This window comes from Camelus bactrianus, chromosome 20 (genome assembly GCF_048773025.1).
Source record: "Camelus bactrianus isolate YW-2024 breed Bactrian camel chromosome 20, ASM4877302v1, whole genome shotgun sequence".
NCBI lineage: Eukaryota > Metazoa > Chordata > Mammalia > Artiodactyla > Camelidae > Camelus > Camelus bactrianus.
In genome coordinates this window covers 38,238,310-38,256,330 of record NC_133558.1, presented here as the reverse complement: position 1 = coordinate 38,256,330, position 18,021 = coordinate 38,238,310, and positions in this window count along the sequence as shown.

Genomic DNA, 18,021 nt, shown 5'->3' with positions numbered 1-18,021 from the left:
AGACGGCTGTAATGCCAAGGACTCCAGGGACACCATCTGAAGCAAAGTGACATTGATGTCAACATCTGGGAAATGAGAGAGGCAGAGAAATGGCTCCGGCAACAACAAAAAAGACACAGGATGACCCAGTTTAAGTAAAAAGTAATTTGCTAATCACAAAGCAGAGAAATAACACAATGGGCTCTCTCTCCACCAACACACAGCAGGTAGGGCCATTACCCTGATAGAACCGAGGAGAGAAAAGAGAGCAGCCCTGGGAGAAGGGTATAGCTCAGTGGCTCAGCGGTAGAGCTCATGCTCAGCATGCACGAGGTCCCGGGTTCAATCCCCAGTACCTCCACCAAAAAAAAAAAAAAAAAAAAAAATCATTAAAAATAGAAGTTGAAAAAATACAAATAGAAAAGAGGTTTTAAAAAAAGAGAGAGAGCTTCTCCACTGTGATGGGTGCTCAAAGCACGGAGGGCTCCTTTCAAACCAGAGCACACCCAAAACCCCTGCAAAGGAAAGGTGTATCTTCTGCAGGCACCAACTCTCCAAAGCCGACAGGCTGCTGCATTCTGCTGAACAGATCGAACAACTTTCAAGTGGTCTAAAAAAAAGGGGGGGGGGGGGAGTCTGAAGTTGACTGTCCGGCAGCGATCCAATCAAGTTGAGAAGGTCAGGAGCCTGTGGCCACATCTATACCAGGAAAAAAGGCTCCCAGCCTCTGAGTTAAGTGCAAATGAGAAAATGTCATGGTGGATTTTGTTTCTTTGTGTGTTTGAAATTGGTTGTTTTGGGTTTTTTTTCCTGGTGCTTGTATGTTGTGATGTTTTGAAAGATGCAAAATTGCCCGCTGTGATTTCCATATATGGAGAAAAGCAGGAACAGAACATCTTTTTTGCTGGAACACAGAGCAAGTGTATCACTGCCTCCTGGATTTTTTTTTTCCTCTGGGGTTTGATCCCAACTGGAACTGCCTTTCCCTCCTCTGGGCTCCATGCTCAAGCCCTGCCTTCTCCATGAATCTCCCCAGAAGGAATCCAGCCCTCACGGATCTCTCCTCTCTCTCAACTGGTAATTCACTTGTTGCTTGAATTCAATGTGGAGCTTAATTAAACATCACCTTACCTTCTAATTGCTTCCTATGGGTAAATTTCACCTCCCAGGCAAGACGACAAGATTCTTGAGAGCAGGCTGAATATTCATACAGAGCGTGTGTGTGTGTGTGTGTGTGGGTGTGGGTGTGTGTGTGTGGGTGTGTGGGTGTTCTTGTCGTCTGGTTTACCCCACACACACAGTATAGTCAGACATATTTTCTCTCCTCTGCATCCACAACCGCTGTCTCAGCTCAGCCTCTGGTCAAGCTACTCTGGATGCTGTCAGTCGCCTCCCACCAGGTCTCCACCCCATCTCAGTCCCTCCAGTCCCTCTGCCACACTGCCACCATGAATCTGAAAAAATCCCTTATGGTTCACCAACACCAACAAAGTCAAATTCACCTTCTTTCTCAGGGCATGTGTGCTCTTTTATGATCTGACCATTCAACTCTCTAGCCGCAGCTGGGCTGCCACCCCTCCAGCATCCATAGTCCTGGCATTCCAAACGAGGTCAGCTCCTTGGAACACACCGTGTTCTTCCATCCCTTCTTGCCTCCCTCCAAAGCTACAGCCGCTACCCAGAAAGTCCTGTCTCTCCTCTGATACCCCAGTCCTAATAAAAGGCGAAAATACTTTTCACCTTCCAAGACCCAGATGAAGCGTCAGCCCTTCTGGAACCCTCCCCTGTGCTTCTTACGTGAGCATCTCCTGCAGTAGGAAGCTCGTACCAAGTATGTTACAAATACAGTGACTGATACCTGCTTTAATTGTTTGTATCTCTTTTTGATATGTCTTCACTAGCTGGTGGAACCCTGGAAGCCGGGGACAATATCTAATTCTTCACATTTTTAGTGCTCACCTTGTAACAGACACGTTATAAATGTTGGATAAATGAACTATTGGATGGATAAATGGACAGATGGGGGATTTCTGATTATTTGCCTATATGAGCACAATTCAGATCGTTAAAAGAAATTTTCCAATAGAAGAGATCTATGGGGAAACACATTTTCTTAATCCTGGTTCATCTTGTGCTTTAATTGCTTCTTTTTATTTTTTATTGAAGTACAGTCAATTACAATGTGTCAATTTCCAGTGTACAGCACAATTAACTGCTTCTTTTTAAACACACACACACACACACACACACACACACACACAGACATGAAATTGCCTTCAAAAAGGTCAAACTGGGATCTAAAACCTTGTATTCTGGACCTGAAGGAACTGCTTTTATCCACTGCTAGGATGAAATCATCAAAATTTACAGTGGGCAAAACAATGATATGGAACATGACTGTCTCATTAATTATGATGTCAATGGTGTCACTATTTTCTTGGACACATTCAAGGCAGGATTTACTCAACAGCTCCACCATGAGTACAGCAGGGAGGCAAGAGCACAACTGGTCAATAGGAAAATTCATTTTTTAAAACCACACGGTTTACGCCACCCTACTTATAGTTTGTTGTTTGTTTTTTTTTTAAAGAGACGAGTTTGCCAACAATAATCTGTAATTATTTCTACAATGAATATGAATAAGACAGCAATGTTTCTGTTTCAAGCCATGTTCTCTAAATTGTTTCCAAACAATCCCAAAACACTGCTAGCAGGTTAGAGAACAGAATTCTCAGTAAATATTGTCATAACTGTTTCTAGTTTTAAGAAATGATTTCTGGGTTTTTTTCCTCCCTAATGAGAATGAAGAATACAATTAAATTGGAGCTTGCCTACACTGTGGAAACCCTTCTGTGCAGAGTCAGTTGGCACAGTGGTCTCTCACATGACTGCTTAGAATATTGATGAATTCTAGAAGCTCAAAGTAAGAAGGAATACATACACTTTCCTCTAAGGACACTGTGGTCGGCTGCCTCAAGGTGGCCCCCAGGGACCCCTGCCTCCTGGTGTTCACACCCTCATGTGCTTCCGTCCACCCTCAGGGTTGGTCTGTGGGACCCACCCAATAGAGAAGTTACGATATGTGACTTACAAGGCTTGATCATAAAAGACACTTTGATTCTTAAAGCACAGGGAACTATATTCAATTTCTTGTAATAACATACAATGAAAAAGACTCTGAAAAGAAAATAAACAAAAATATATATATGTATATGTGTGTATGTACAAGTGTCACTGAATTACTTTGCTGTACAACTGAAATTAACACTGGAAATTTACTACACATCAATAACTTTTTTTTTTAAAGACATTTTGATTCCTCTCTTTCTCTCCCTCACTCCCTCTGGGAGCTAACCTCCCTGACCTGAGGCCAGCCCAGCTGCCTCTCCGGAGCCCTATGGAAAGGTCCACGTGGGAGCAACCAAGATGTCCAGTCAACAGCCTTTCCAGAACGTGGTGGACGGGATCCTCCAGCCCACCCCGCCACCTAACTCCCACCTGCTGACCTCCCATCTTGAGACCTTGACTGCAACCCCGTGAGAGATCCTGAGCCAGAGTCACCCAGCTTAGCTGCTCCTTAAACCTGCCTCTCAGAATTTGCCTGAGATAATCAGTGTTTGTTGCTTTCAGCCGCTAAGTTTGGGGGGCTTTGTCACCCAACAACTGATGCATGATAAATACACTACCCTGAGGTCACACACAGCACTTCTGCTGGAATCCCACTGCCCCAGAGTGTAGCTTTCCATCCACAATCTCAGGAGGGTAGGAAAAGTCATCTTTATTCTAGATGGCCATGTATCCTGTTTAAAATCAGGGCTTTTTTACTGGGGGAAAGGGCAGAGGTGGACGGATACTAGGAGCTATACACCGGCCTGAGGGATGCTCTGATGTGTGCAGCCCCCAAGGAGCCCCACCCCTCAGGATCCACGGCCACCTGACTTGCCTTGGCCAATGGGGTACCAGCCAGCATGACCTAAGCAAATGCTTGCACGTGGGTCTTACCCTCTTGGCTCACTCCCTCTTCAGGCATAGCTGCCACTCTGGGGGGAAGTCCCAGCCATCCTGCCCCAGAGAGTCCCTGCGAAGAATCGGAGTCCGCGCCAAACTCCCAGCTGGTGCAGCCACAGGGGCGATCCCAGCCAACACCAGATTCAGCAAAAGAATCACCACAGAACCACAAGAGAGTCAGCGTTGTTAAAGCCATCAGATTGGGGGCCATTTTGTTACGTAGACTAGATAACTGAAACAACCTTAGCACAAACAAAACAACCAACCCGGAAACTCTGCAAATTATAAACTATAAACTTTTTTTAACATAAAGGCATTTTTTATTGTCATGCAACTGAGTAACTTGACTTCAATCAGATGAGACGACTGACTTCCACGCTGAGTTATACAATTCAGGGTTCTTAAGATGGAAAGGGTTCCTCTTACAGATCATGGAAGTTCGCTTTTCCCATAATAAATCTAATGCTTGGTTTTCTTCTAAAACATTATGTAATAGAGAGGAACTGGTCTGACTCCATATCAGATCTGTTCCTTTAGTTTTGACCACTGTGCCCTCTTTTCTAGGCTTAGCCTTGCCAGCTCTGCACCTTTTGGGAAATGATGTTGCCTTTAGCCTGAAATAGACAGGAGAGCCTGTTCTCAGGGCTCTGACCTTCAAGGATGTCAGCCTTCTGCACTTATGTGGAGATTGGCAAGTTGCAAAATAGAGAATAGGTTGCAAGACCGAAGAATTCCTGCAGCAAGAAATTTGCAACAACCAGCCACACCCCCTCCCTTGTTTTTTGTATAAAAGGAGCCTTTATTCTGACTAGAGTGGGATGGTTCTCCAGGACATTAGTCTGCCATCCTCTCGGTCTGCCGGCTTTCTGAATAAAGTAGCTATTCCTTTCCCCAACACCTCGTATCCCAATTTATTGGCCTGTCATGCAGCGAGCAGAACAAGTTTGGACTCGGCAACAATTATTTTTCAAAGTGTGGCGTGAAGCCCATGGACTGACTTCTGGGACCACATAAAACAGATGCCAATTTTTTAATTTAATTTTTTCTAGATGCTTTGAAACATGAGTTTGTGATGAATATCCCATTCATAGCACATTAAGTTATTAAAGCATCGCTGACTTCTGATAACATAGAAGAGCAGAACACGATCTGCACCGTACATGGTCAGTTAATTTTTACCCCTCAGTTTCCCTGATCAGATATACAGAATAATTTTCCTTTGTAAATATTACTGAGACCCTAAACTGGCATTATGTTTATGGACACATGATTTTTACAAACTTGTTGTCAAGAATTCAGCTATAAAATGCCAAAGAAATTAAAGATAAAATGTCTATATTTTAAGATTTTACTTCTATAATTGAAGATAAATTCAAAATAAAAGTCTCAGTGCTTTAGGAGTTAAAAGATATTTTCCAGTAAAAATATGAAGCCAAAAAAATTCAAAGCAATAGCTTATGTCTGTCCTTGATACACTAGACAATGTGAATCTTGGTGAAAAGGAAAAGAGGTTTGGAAAGGCTGGGATTTTACTCACTCTTGGATTTGCCCCAACATGAAAGTCTTGTCCTGAAGCATTTGAAAAGAAGCCACACATGACTGAAAAGATCTCATTGAAATCATGAGTTCGGTTTAGAGACTTGGAGCAGAAATAGGATGAGGAAGCAGCGACTTTGTCAAACCACGTCCCTGAGTCCACGAAGCAGGTCACGAGTTATACAGGTAGCTACGGCCGTTTGCCTGCACCTGAGTGAAACCCCCCGAGGTCTCAGTGTGGCCAAAAATCTCGGGTTCTTACAGTAATATGCACTGATTTGTTCTCTGGGGTACTGTAAAGGCAATCTTCAAAATAGCAAAATATTTCTTTATCAGTGAAATATGTGACTTGGGAAAAAATCACGGTCATCTCTCAGGGATGCTGAGTCACAGAACTAAGTGTTGTTTGTTGGAAAAAGCAGATCGCAGCTCCACACATCACGGGGATGAATAGCTTCCCAGAGCATCACAGCCTGGCATCAAAGACTCTGCCAGCTGCCCTGAAGAGGTTCACAGGCATGTCTCTGAAAGTCATTAAACTGGCCAGAGTCAAGGCTTACACTCACTGACGCTGGAGAGGATGTGGTGTAAAAAGCCAGCAGGACTGAATTTCAAGCCCAGATCGTTCACTCACTGGTAGGGTGATGTGAACAACCTCTAACTCCTATGCAACGAGAGTTTTCCCATCTGCAAAGTGCTAATGCCTCCTCTAAAAGTGCATGCTAAGGATTAAACGTGGTACTGTGTAAATGGATCTAGCCAGGTGCCTGGTCTTCGGTGAAATTTTGGATGCTTTAAACTGAATAAAGATCTCAAAACATCTCTTGTTCCTTCTGAGGATCCCACTCTAAGTTTTTCAGTGGGGGGACGGTTGAGAGGGGAGCTTTTTCCCTTAAGCCTCATCACCGTTTCCTGCGGAGCTTCCAGGATTGGCAACCAGTCTGGGCGAGCCTCTGAACAGAGGGCCCTTTCCTCAAGGTGAGCCAGCGGCTGCCCCAACCAGGCTACAGGTGTGACAGCCTCTCTCCCTGCTCCTCTCCGGGAGCTGTTCCCCTCAACCTTCCATTCCCCCCACCCCTCTGTTCCCCCCACCATCGATGCTTCTAGCTGCTCTCTCCGGGCGTATAAGAAAGCTCATGAGCAGGAGGCTTCAGCGTGACATCTGTCATTTCCATTTTTATTCAGTTAACATCTGACATCCACTAATCTAATCATCCTCTGTGCATATGGATATTGGGTTAAGACAGCAAATGACAAATGCAATACTCAAGTGAGGCCTTAATTTACTGCAGTGAGTGTTTTAAGGCAATTCATCACACCATCTGTAGATTTTACAACTCACCATTTGACAATCGTGTAATTTCTATTATTTTTAACTAACATTTATTGTTTTACATTTCACCAAACGCTTTTGGATATCTGTTTGATCTTCACAAGAATCCTGTGTCGTAGGTAAGCCAGTCCCACTTTTTTATGATGAGGGAGAAAGAAGTTAAGTCAGCTGGCTAAAGCTTCTTGGCTAATCCATTGTCAGATAAACTAGATCTTAGGTCTTCTGGTTTAAAGTCGTGCCTTCCCCACAATAGTCTGCCGTCCCCTGGTGCCTTGTCTCTTACCTACGCGGTGATAGAGGTAGTCAAAACACAAGGAAGCCTCTGCAGTTAGCATCAGATTACCCGCATCAAACCGAGTGATTAAAGAAAGCAAAGCTGTACCAAGAAATGCTCTCTTTGATTTGTATTCAAACTGATATATTCCTTATGAAAGCAAAATGTAAAACCAAATTGTTTTTCAGGTTATAAAAATTCCAGATGGTAATTATAGAAAATGTAAATGAGAAATCATCACCTGGATGCTGTTTCGAGTGTGTTGGATATTTATTGTGCATTTTGAGTATGGGGAGGATGTGAGCTGGTTTATGCTTTAAGCTATCCCTGCGGCTGTTCTGTGAAGAGTAGTAAGAGTCCAAGAGGCAGAAGAGAGACCACTTGGAGGGGGGCAGCTGGGGGCGGGGGAGGCTTGGACCAGATGGAAGTACTGTAGGTGCTAAGATGTCACGTCCAGAAGTGAGGTACACTTTAAAGATGCAGGTGATGGAGTGACTGTGGGCTTCCGTAAGCAAAAGAGGGACAGCAGGAATAACCCAAGACTTTGGCCTGAGAAACAGGTGGATAATGGGTGTCATTTGGTTCAATAGGAAAGAGAAGGGGAGGAGCAGAATTTTCAGGAAGAAAAGGAGAATTCTGTTTTGGATCTGTTATGCATGAAGTAACTGTTGTCACTCATGGGGACTATCCAGTGGTCAGTTGGATATATGAGCCTAAAAAACAGGGGAGAGCCAGGGTGGGAGATAGAAGCGTGGATGTATTATTGACACCACCCCGGCTCATTGCACTAATACAGTCTGATATTTGTCACCAACGACGCCTATAAATGAATAAATCCACCCAGCCTTGCGAGGCTGCGAACCACGTTTCTGCTTTACCAGCTGAGTCCACTGACAGGGGGCGCTGGGGAGGCATAGCAGGAGGAGGAGGAAGGGTCTCCCTTCTTCCTGTTGGCCTGTGAGCTCCTGGAGCACCATCCAAAAGTGCTTTTTCACCCCAGCAGGGGTGGTTTGTTCTGGAAGGTGTAGTTGAGTCCAGTGTGGAGAGAATCCAATACTCCCCCAACCAGCCCCGGGCACCCCCTCAGGGACCCCATACCAATGCCTGGTCTCCTTCTGAGGGGCCTGGGTCCCAGAACCATCTGGGCTACAGCGCCTCCAACATCTGAGTGTCAGGTTTCTAAATGTTCATTGTTCCAACCTCTTTCCTTTCTTTCTCCAGCTCTTAGAAGCAGCAGCAGCCTCCTGCAATCTCTGCCTTTGTGATAATGTGGAATTCTGTTCCCCCTTTACATCCCTTGTGAATAATTTTATACTTGGTTAACAGTTTTTCATATGAAATTCTCTCTAGTAAAATATCTGATATGACGTTTTTCTCCTAAATACATAGTTATGGCCACATTCCCAGAAATAGGCATGCATTACATCTATTTGTTCCATTTTGCATACAGACTTTAACATGTTCATTTGAGATAGGAGGGAAGAGGGCAGGGTACAACCATTAAAAGCATGACACAGCCATTGAGAAAAACAAGATAGGACATAAACTGGTTAGAACCAACCAGACCCAAGATGGTGGAAGACTCAATTCCCAGTGGACCTTGAGCTTCAATAGACAATGAAATACAACAGCTGCTGAATGGCACTCCCACAGGCGCCATGGCAGTTTCAAGGCTGACCATCAAAGGTCAAAACTGGGTGATGGCCCAGGTCCTGGGAATCCCAGCCCCTTCCCCAAAATAGTTGAAATAATCCTCCCACTTATTAGCATATGAAGTTATCGAGCTCATAAAAACTAAAAACCCAGCAATTCATAACCTTTCTCTTGCTTTCTGAGATGGCCCACATTCTATCTACAGAGGGTGCATCTCTCTAAATAAATCTACATTTACTTGACTATGACTCACTCTTGAATTCTTTCCTGAGTGAAGCCAAGGACCCTCACTTGAAGGGGTGTGTCCCAGGAACTCTCCTGGGACCTGGGACAGGGCCATCCTCTCTGGCCCCATTTTTCCTGTATCACATTGATACACCAAAACTCATCGAGTGGTATGTATGAAATCCATGAACCCAAGATCAGGACTCTAGAGGTCTCACGCAGGACATACTCGGTAATGGTTCTCAGAAAACAATCTGAAAGTGCCCTGAGTTCCGGGCTGTCTCACTAAGTCCACACAGTCTTAATCAATAAATGCATTTAGCCATGTCATATGCTGTTTCCTGAAAGGTGGTCTTGGCATTTCAAGTGAGAGTCCACATTAGAAGCCTATAAATCCACCAGTTAGAAATGGTTAACAATCGTGATTGCGAAGGAAAATTTTATGGTCTCCAGGAGATTCTTTTTGATCATAGCCCCTTCTCCAAATAGTTTTACAGAACTGATTTTTTTTAAGTCTATACTTATAATATTTTTCAAGATACAAAACCACCTTTATTTTGGCAGGTCCCCATGAATCAAGTTCCCTTGAGTGTAAGTAGACTCAAGATAAAAGTTGATATTAAGATTTCTAGAAAATTGTAAGGCTGGTGTCATGTGAGAAGTGTCATCTTTTTCCTTTAATAAAGAGAACTCCAAGATGTGAGGCAGATTCCCCAAGAAGTGGGCAAGATTGTCTCTTGAGGCACAGAAAGAAGTTCTAAAGCTTCTATTTCTAGCCATAGTTTATCTTGTGCTTTTAAAATGTCTATTTCTGTGCATGTTTCATAAGGTACATAATTTATTGATTTGATTTAAAAATGTAAAAATTTTGTGAATAAAAATAAATCAAATTCTTAAAGCTTTTTTTTTTTAATAAGAGGAGTCCACTTTCAGAAAATTTGGGAGACCATCGCCCTATGGACAAAAAACTGTATGTCTGGTATTTTTCTTTCTCTTTCTGCCTTACTTCACTTATGTCACTCATATGTGGAATCTTAAAAAAAGAGAAAGAAGACACTAATGAACTCATCTACAAAACAGAAACAGACTTGCAACATAGTAAACAATCTTATGGTTACCGGAGGAAAGGGGGTGGGAAGGGATAAATTTGGGAGTTTGAGATTTACAAATGTTAGCCACTATATATAAAAATAAATTTAAAAAACCAAATTTCTTCTGTAGGGCACAGGGAACTACATTCAATATCTTGTAATAACCCTTAATGAAAAAGAATATGAAAACGAATCTATGTATGTATGTGCATGACTGGGACATTGTGCTGTACACCAGAAATTGACACACTGTAACTGACTGTACTTCAATTTAAAAAAAAAAAAAAAAGAACAATGTGTCTGAAGCAGGGATCAGCAAATGTGAGCAGAGATTGTCTTCTCTCTTCGTTAATGAGATGAGCACAGATGAGGAGGGAGGGAGGGTGCAGGTTCGCAGGTCATGCTCATGGAGCAGCTGCAGGTGTGACAGACATCAACGTAATCGTCTGAACAGGGGTGACAAGTCAAGAGCAAAGGGGCAATGGTGAAGGCAGTGATGACTTCCTGAAGGATGATGATGGCTCTTGAAGGGGACCTGTGACACTGTCCTGGAGGGTCTCACAAATTATCATAATGACTGATGCTCAACGGGTGATTCTCAATCATCAAAATTAGGATAAATTATTTTCAGTATCCTCTCATTAAGGAGAGAGGAATACATTTTAGGAACATTTCTACCAGAGGAAATGGCTGAAATAAAAAATCCTGAACTCAACAGTTTAATTCACATCCAAGAAAGTAGGCTACACAGAATGACTGGATACCCAGTTGGCCAAGTCTTGATAACATAAAGATGGAAACAAAAGCTTAAAGCCAGAATGCTGAGAGCCAATTCATTGACAGTGCCCCACAGTATCTGCTAAGGAAGAAGAGGAAATTAAAATATAAGGGAAGTAGGCTACCTAGCTGAGACGCAGTAACTTTCCAGAGGGCCTCGTTAAGTGTGATGTGTTCATTCTGTTCCATTTTCGAGCTCCCCAAATCCGCTGTTCACGGTGTCTAAGAATCCGGAGGCTGGGAAATATATCTGTCCTCTGACCACTGGATCAAGCAGAATTAACCTTTTCAAATTTAAATATAAATGTCTAATACAAAGTGTGCAGCCAGCCGAGTCTGTGACTGCCAGGAAGGGAAGTTTCTGTTGCCCCCGGAGGCACAGGATGACACTGTGAATGGCTTAAACACAGAGGCACAGCACAGCCAGTCCACACCAGGCTTCATTCCCTCTTCTCACTGTCTAACAGAATTTCATTTTTATTGGGGACGACTGTAGACTTAACTAAACATGTCCACTCTCCCCACTGAGAGTGTCCCATGTCACCCAGAGCAACCAATTGGCATGTGGATGTGGCCCTGCGAAGAGCAACCCCTCCAGAGCAGAGATGCAGAACTCGCACAGGGAGGGCTTCCTGGGATGCAGGCTCAGACCCAGAGGATGCGCTGCCCAGGGACCACCCTCCAGGGCAGCGCCCTGAGGAGGCGGCGCGAGCCTGTCCCGGCAGCGTGGTTCAGGGTGGAGCTGAATCCGTCCTAAACCCCCTCTGCCCTTGTTGTCCCGAAAGAAAACTCCTTATTTATTTAAGCTACTGTTGGTCAAGAATTCCGTCACACGCAGCTTCGTGTAGCCCTAACTCATCCGATGTGTTTCTATTGTGCTAAGTATCGTGCTGGTGCTTGAAACACACTAATTTAATTTTCTCAGTAGCTCTGGGACGGGGGGGGAGAATGACCATTCCCCCTCATTTGACAAGGAAGTTAAACAGCTCACCAAGACAACTCAACTAGCAAGGAGCAGAACTCAAACTTGAATCCCAATCTGATGGTCTCCGCGGCATCTCCCAGGATGCTAGACCCGGGGCACTGCAGGCAGGTCATTGCTCCAAAAACAGCTTTGCTCCCAGAGGCTTACATCATGGGCAGCCAAGGAAGCTGCAGAGAGTATCACTGTCTTGGGCAAAGAGCAGACTTATTCACTCACTCCAGGGTGATAGAGCCTGCCCGCTTTCCTCAGAGAAGACATGCTTGCATTCCGAGCTAAGAAAAATAACATCTTCAGGTAAAAAATAGCGGACAGGTTTGCCAGCATCTTGTTATAAACTTAGGGTTTCCTGAGCTTGGGGAGGGGGAGTCTCAGCAGTCACACTGTCCCCCGCGTGCACAGTATCCAACCGGATTTGCACCGGTACCACCCCTGGGACTGGAGACAAGGGAACCTGATGTAAGCATGACGTTCCGATGTGTGAACTGTCTGCCTACATGAGGGCGCATTGTCTCTTTATGGAAGGAAGATGTGGGAAGGGGCCAGCCCACAGAGCAAGCACTTAGGATCCACCCGACCGCTTGACCACGGACCGAAGGGGTTTAGGATCCAGCTGAGACACCTTTTTGTGGTCCCACAGGATGATGTGGAAAGAATCGAGATCCTACCCTTCAAGAGCACCGCACTTTTCTTTTAAGATGTGATTATCCCAGAAGAGTGGTTCTCAGCCTTTTGGAATTAGTCACACTCTTGCATTCTAGAGTTTTGGCAGCATCCTTGAAGGAATTGAATAACCCAAAGCATCCTCCTCAAAGTCACTAAGAAGAACACAGAAATCACTATTACAATATGATAACATCAAGAAGTTTCCACGAAAGCTTCCTTACTGCTGGCTTTATCCGTTCCCTTTCTCCAAGGCTGTCTGTGGGGCTGCGACCAGAGCTGTCTGCTGCCCTGACTTTATCCTCACATCTTCATGGTGCAAAATCCCTCCCACGCTCCAATAAGCAGATGCGCTTTCTTTAATGCCCCGTTATATATTCACGAAACTGTGTCACGCCCATTCAGCGTTACCTCTCACAGGGCTTTCAGTGACAGTAGGAAGTCAACAGCAAAGACAAAAACATTATGCTCTGATGAAAACGTTCCGCCGTGCGATTTGACGAGGGAACACGGGGCACCTCTGCACCCAGCACACCCAGTGAAAACCACTGTGAGCATTACATCAGTGTTTACTGAACCCCCATGGCCCCCAGAAAGTAATACTCCAGGCACGGGGGGGGGGGGGGCTGGGGGGGATGGTGACAGAGTGGTCCCTGCCACCAAAGACATAATATACTTTGGAAAGCGGGATATAGGTGTGTTATCCAAAGAACACATGGACACATGATATCATTACGAGGACCAACTAACACTGTGGGTATAAAGCTCAGGCTGCAATCCAGGCGCACAGAAAACACTGAAGTTTTGAATCGGTTTTAAAGAAGCTTAAATCCAACACCAAATACCCAGCCTACTGAAACGCCCAGCACTCTTGTTCTGGAGGAGCGCAGGGAACACCCTGCTGTGCCCCACACCTCTCCCCTCCCTTCTCAGGAGAAGACCCTCTCTCTCCTGCCTTCCCTCTTTCTCTCTCTCCTTCTCTTTCTTCTTGGACGCCTAGCATCCTCTCATTAACTACAATTATACAACTATGATACAACACAACGAAAACTAATAGATGGTGGTCCTCCTGTGCCAGGCGCTGCTCTTGTGTTTTATTGTTTTTACTCATCTGTCCTGATGAGACAGGAGAGAAGGGGGCAGGTCACAACCATTCAAAGAAGGACACAGCCATTAGCACCAAGATGGCGGGAGATTCAACTCCCAGTGGACCTTGAGCTTCAACAGATGCTCACTGAAATACAATAACTGCTAAGTGGTCCTCCTGTGGGTGCCATGACAGTTCCAAGGCTGACCATCAAAGGTCAAAATCCTGGCCCAGTTCCTGGGAATCCCAGCCCTTTCCCCAAAGCAGCATATGAAGTTACAGAGCCCACAAAACTAATAACTCCCATGCCTCGTGGCCAGTCTCATTTTTCCTAGCCAACCCCATGATCCAAGGCCACTGCTCCCCCTTCTGAGTAGGACGGCCCACATTCTGCCTTTGGAATAGAATGGATCTCGCTCTGTCACTCTGGCCTTCGTATTCTAAGGTGATGGCGGGAAAGTTCATTACTGCTTGATTCTGCTCCAAAAGACCATTCCTAGTAACCTGGTTGTCTCATCTGAGTCAGCCTGCACTCTGTCCATGGAGGGTGCATCTCTCTGAATAAATCTACCTTCACTCTACTGTGGCTCACTCTTGAATTCTTTCCTGCACAAAGCCAAGGACCTTCCCGTGATGAGGCGAGTCCCAGGGACTCACCTTTGATCTGGGACACAGCCATCCTCTCGCCCCACTTTTCCTGTATCACTTATTCAGCTTTCTGCAATAACGCTATTATTATCTTCATTCCCAGCTGAGAAAACCAAGTCATAGAAAGGGGCTTTGTCCAAAGTCAGATAATTGGAAAAATCAGCTGACTCTTAGTTTGGGCGTTTAGCCCTCAAGAAGCTTCTGTGTTCCATATGAAAAGGAATCTCTGGATGTATACGTATGACTGAAATATGATGCTGGACACCGGAAATTGACACATTGTAACTGACTGCACTTCAATGAAAAACAAAACAAAGCAAAATAAAATAAAATAGAAAGAAGCTTCTGTTTTCCAACACCCCCCTGTTGGCACAGTGCTGTGGAAGGTTCGTCACAGAAAACGTGAGCCACAGACAAGACTAGGACACGAGTATGTTCTCGTTTTCTCCTTCTTTTTTTTAACCATAAATTAAGCTCAGCCCTATTTTAAACACCAGTAGAAAAACCTTACAGATTTGGAGTTTCCTTATGATAGTCTTTTTTAACAGAGTAGGTTTGGATTTGAATTGCATTGCCCGGCATGGAAGGTTGAGCTCGCTTGTCCACCAAGAAACATTCACTTTTGTGAATTTATTACTCAATTTCATCTGGATGCTGGACAGCTGGAAGCCATCCCGTGGTGGTGAGTTCCAGCAATATTAATCTGTGGCTTTATGGGAAGCAGGGTCAAGGATGTTTAGATCACGAATCTTCAGCCTTGACCCTGAGGGTTTTCAGAGCCACGGGAAATTTCAAATAACATCCAAGTGAAAAGCAGTGTCCTGGACTCCAGAAAGTACTCCGTGGAGGGCTCCTGCCCTTCCAGGGCAGAGGAAGCTGGAAATAATGAACACCCTCTCCCTCTCTCTTGGTTCTCTCTCTCTGTGTCTTTCTCAGCAACTCTAAACGCTAAGGCCAAATCAGTACACTCTTGGCACTATATTTCCAGGAAAGTCAGATTTCTGGGGCCTCTAGAAGTTGTTCCCACCTCAGTGAACGTTGTGAAAACTCAAGATATTTTTTCCCCTGATAATTCATCCAACATGATCAAATGTGAAATGATATAAATTTCTCATGTTATGTTTTTTTACTCCCAATAATCATTATGATGAAACAGCCTTCATTTTTACCATTGGCTCTTCTTTTCATTAAAAAAAAAATTGAGGGTGGGGGTAATTAGGGTTTTTTTTTTATTATTTTTATGTTAATGAAAGTACTGGGGATTGAACCCAGGACCTTGTGCATGATAAGCATGTGCTCAGCCACTGAGCTACGCCCTCCTGCCTCAGCCTTCATTTCTAAAGGGTACATACAAGGTCTGAAAGGTATTTTGGAAGAAAACGCAACAACTGAATGCGTCAAAGCCTGTCGTGTAACAGCTGAGCCCTGGCACCACCCCCACCAAATAGCAAATGTGCCAAAGACAGCAAGATGCGTTAGGGAGAGAAGGCGTGGCGCTGAAGCCGAAGCCCCCACCGGACGGATGAGGGAGGGCATGACCCGTGCATGAAGAAGGGGGATGCTGGAGGGGACCACACGGCGCTGGGCAGTAACCAGAACATCGATTTCATTCCAGACCTCAGACAGGGCAGCTGCCATGTGTCCTCTGATGCAGGCACTTGGAGCCAAGTCCTCGGTCGCGTTAGGCCCTTTAACTGCCACTTGGCCGTGCCGAGAAATCTTCTGCAACAAAGATCAATTTCAGTGATCCCCAAATAAAGGGGAAGTAAAAAGCTAAGCAAACACAACAGTAACACAAGGCAAAACTCTAACCCGCCACTGACACACCTCCCTTCAGTGCCGTCACACGTGATTTGGGCTCCATCTGAAAACCTAACGCAGATTACAGAATAGCTTGGCAGCTCCCCCTTCTCGCATTGCTGGGTGAGTTCCTCGTGGCTGAAGCCAGCTTCCCTACAAGTAAACCCTGAACGTCATCTTTTAAACTCAAATTAAGAATTTGGTGGCGGGATTCTCAGTTCCCAGGTGTAAGGGGGGCAGAATGTGTTTGAATCCATCTCTAATCAATCACCAACCAGAAAGCTTCCCAGAAAAGATGCTCAGAGTTTAGAGTGGAGGGAAGGTCTTATCCCAGGGAAGATTACTTATCACAAAAGCTCCATCTCTTCCTCCACGGCGGCCTTGTCTCACTCTTCTAGACAAGGGAGCAGAGAAGAGAGAGAAATAAACAAAACCTGAGATAAAACAAGGGTGAAGTGATGGCTGTGAATGCATCCTCTGCCAGCTAAAAGCAAGAAAATGCTGATTATTTAACAATTAGCACAGTCGCCCCCTTAATTAGAAGCATATCACATTAATGGAAGTTTTACCAAATAATTTCCACTTCAGCTGAAATGATTATTCACCCTAGAACTAAGAACCACTGGGGCAAACCTAATGCCATCCACTCTCGATATCCCCGGATTCCCGTTCAGTAGGTTTTACCAATCATGGAATGAAAATATTCAGGAGGTGAAAAAAAAAATCCAGAAAGCTCCAAAAAACAAACTATGAATTTGCCATGCTCGGGCCACTATTTACACAGCCTTTACATAGAATTTACAACTATTTACAAGCATTGACACTGTATTGACGACTATTTACACGGCTATTACATGTATTCACAACTATTTACACAGCATTTACATTGTATCCGGTATTAAATTAACCTAGAGATGATTTAAAGTGTACAGGAGGAGGTAGGCTGTACGAAACACTGCCCCATTTTATACAAGGCACTGAGCATCCAAGGATGTCGATGTGATGGGAGGGGTCCTTGGAGCCCCCAAGGGGTGATAGAACATTCTGGATCCTTGTTATTAGGGCTTCTGTGACTTTGTATCACTCAGGACAGCAGTCTCAAAAGTGTGATCTACAGACACACTAGGAGTCCTCAAGCTCCGTCCAGAGGGAACGTCAGGTCAAAACACTTTCCACAATAATAAGCAGAAGTTTTTGCCCTTCTCACTGGGCCAATATCGCATTTACAAGGCAAAGCAATAGTGAGCTGGTGAGTGGAACATCTGGTACCTTAGCCTGATCCATCCCTCGTCTCTCTGAACCTAGGAGTTGAAGTAGGGAAGCTGTTTGACCCAAGTGTGTCCTTGATGAATCAGTTAAGAGTATTAATTGTATTAAGTCTTAATACTTCAGTTCACGCCTTTTTTTTAGCATTTCATGTGACAAAATATACACAAAGCCCTTCTTCTCTGTGCCAAAGTAGAGTGTTGTCTCAAGGAAAGGCACCAATGCGATTCTTTGAGTCACGAGCTGGCCAGACATTTCAATCCACAGAGCATGATAAACGATTCGCTCATCCAACTAGTGTGTCTTAGTCTGGACGGAGGGTCTCCTGGCGGTCCAGCGGCTCCCGCTGAGGACTGCACCCCTCAAGGGGCTGCTGGAAACTGGGATGCAGCCCCCACTGAATGGAGAGGAATAACCGCTGAGTGGCCTTACACTGTTCTCCCACAGACTCCTAACCAGAAAAGAGAAACAAGGTTGACAGAATTAAACAGAAGAAGAAAGAAGAAGAAAAAAAAAGTAAAATTTCAGGGGATGGTTATTATAGATTTTAAAAAGCAGAATAGTGGGGAAGGTATAGCTCAGTGGTAAAGTGCGTGCTTAGCTTGCAGGAGGTCCTGGGTTCAATCCCCAGTGCCTCCATTAAAACAAATAAGTAAACCTAATTCCATCCCTAAATAAGTAAATAAGTAGGAAAAGATT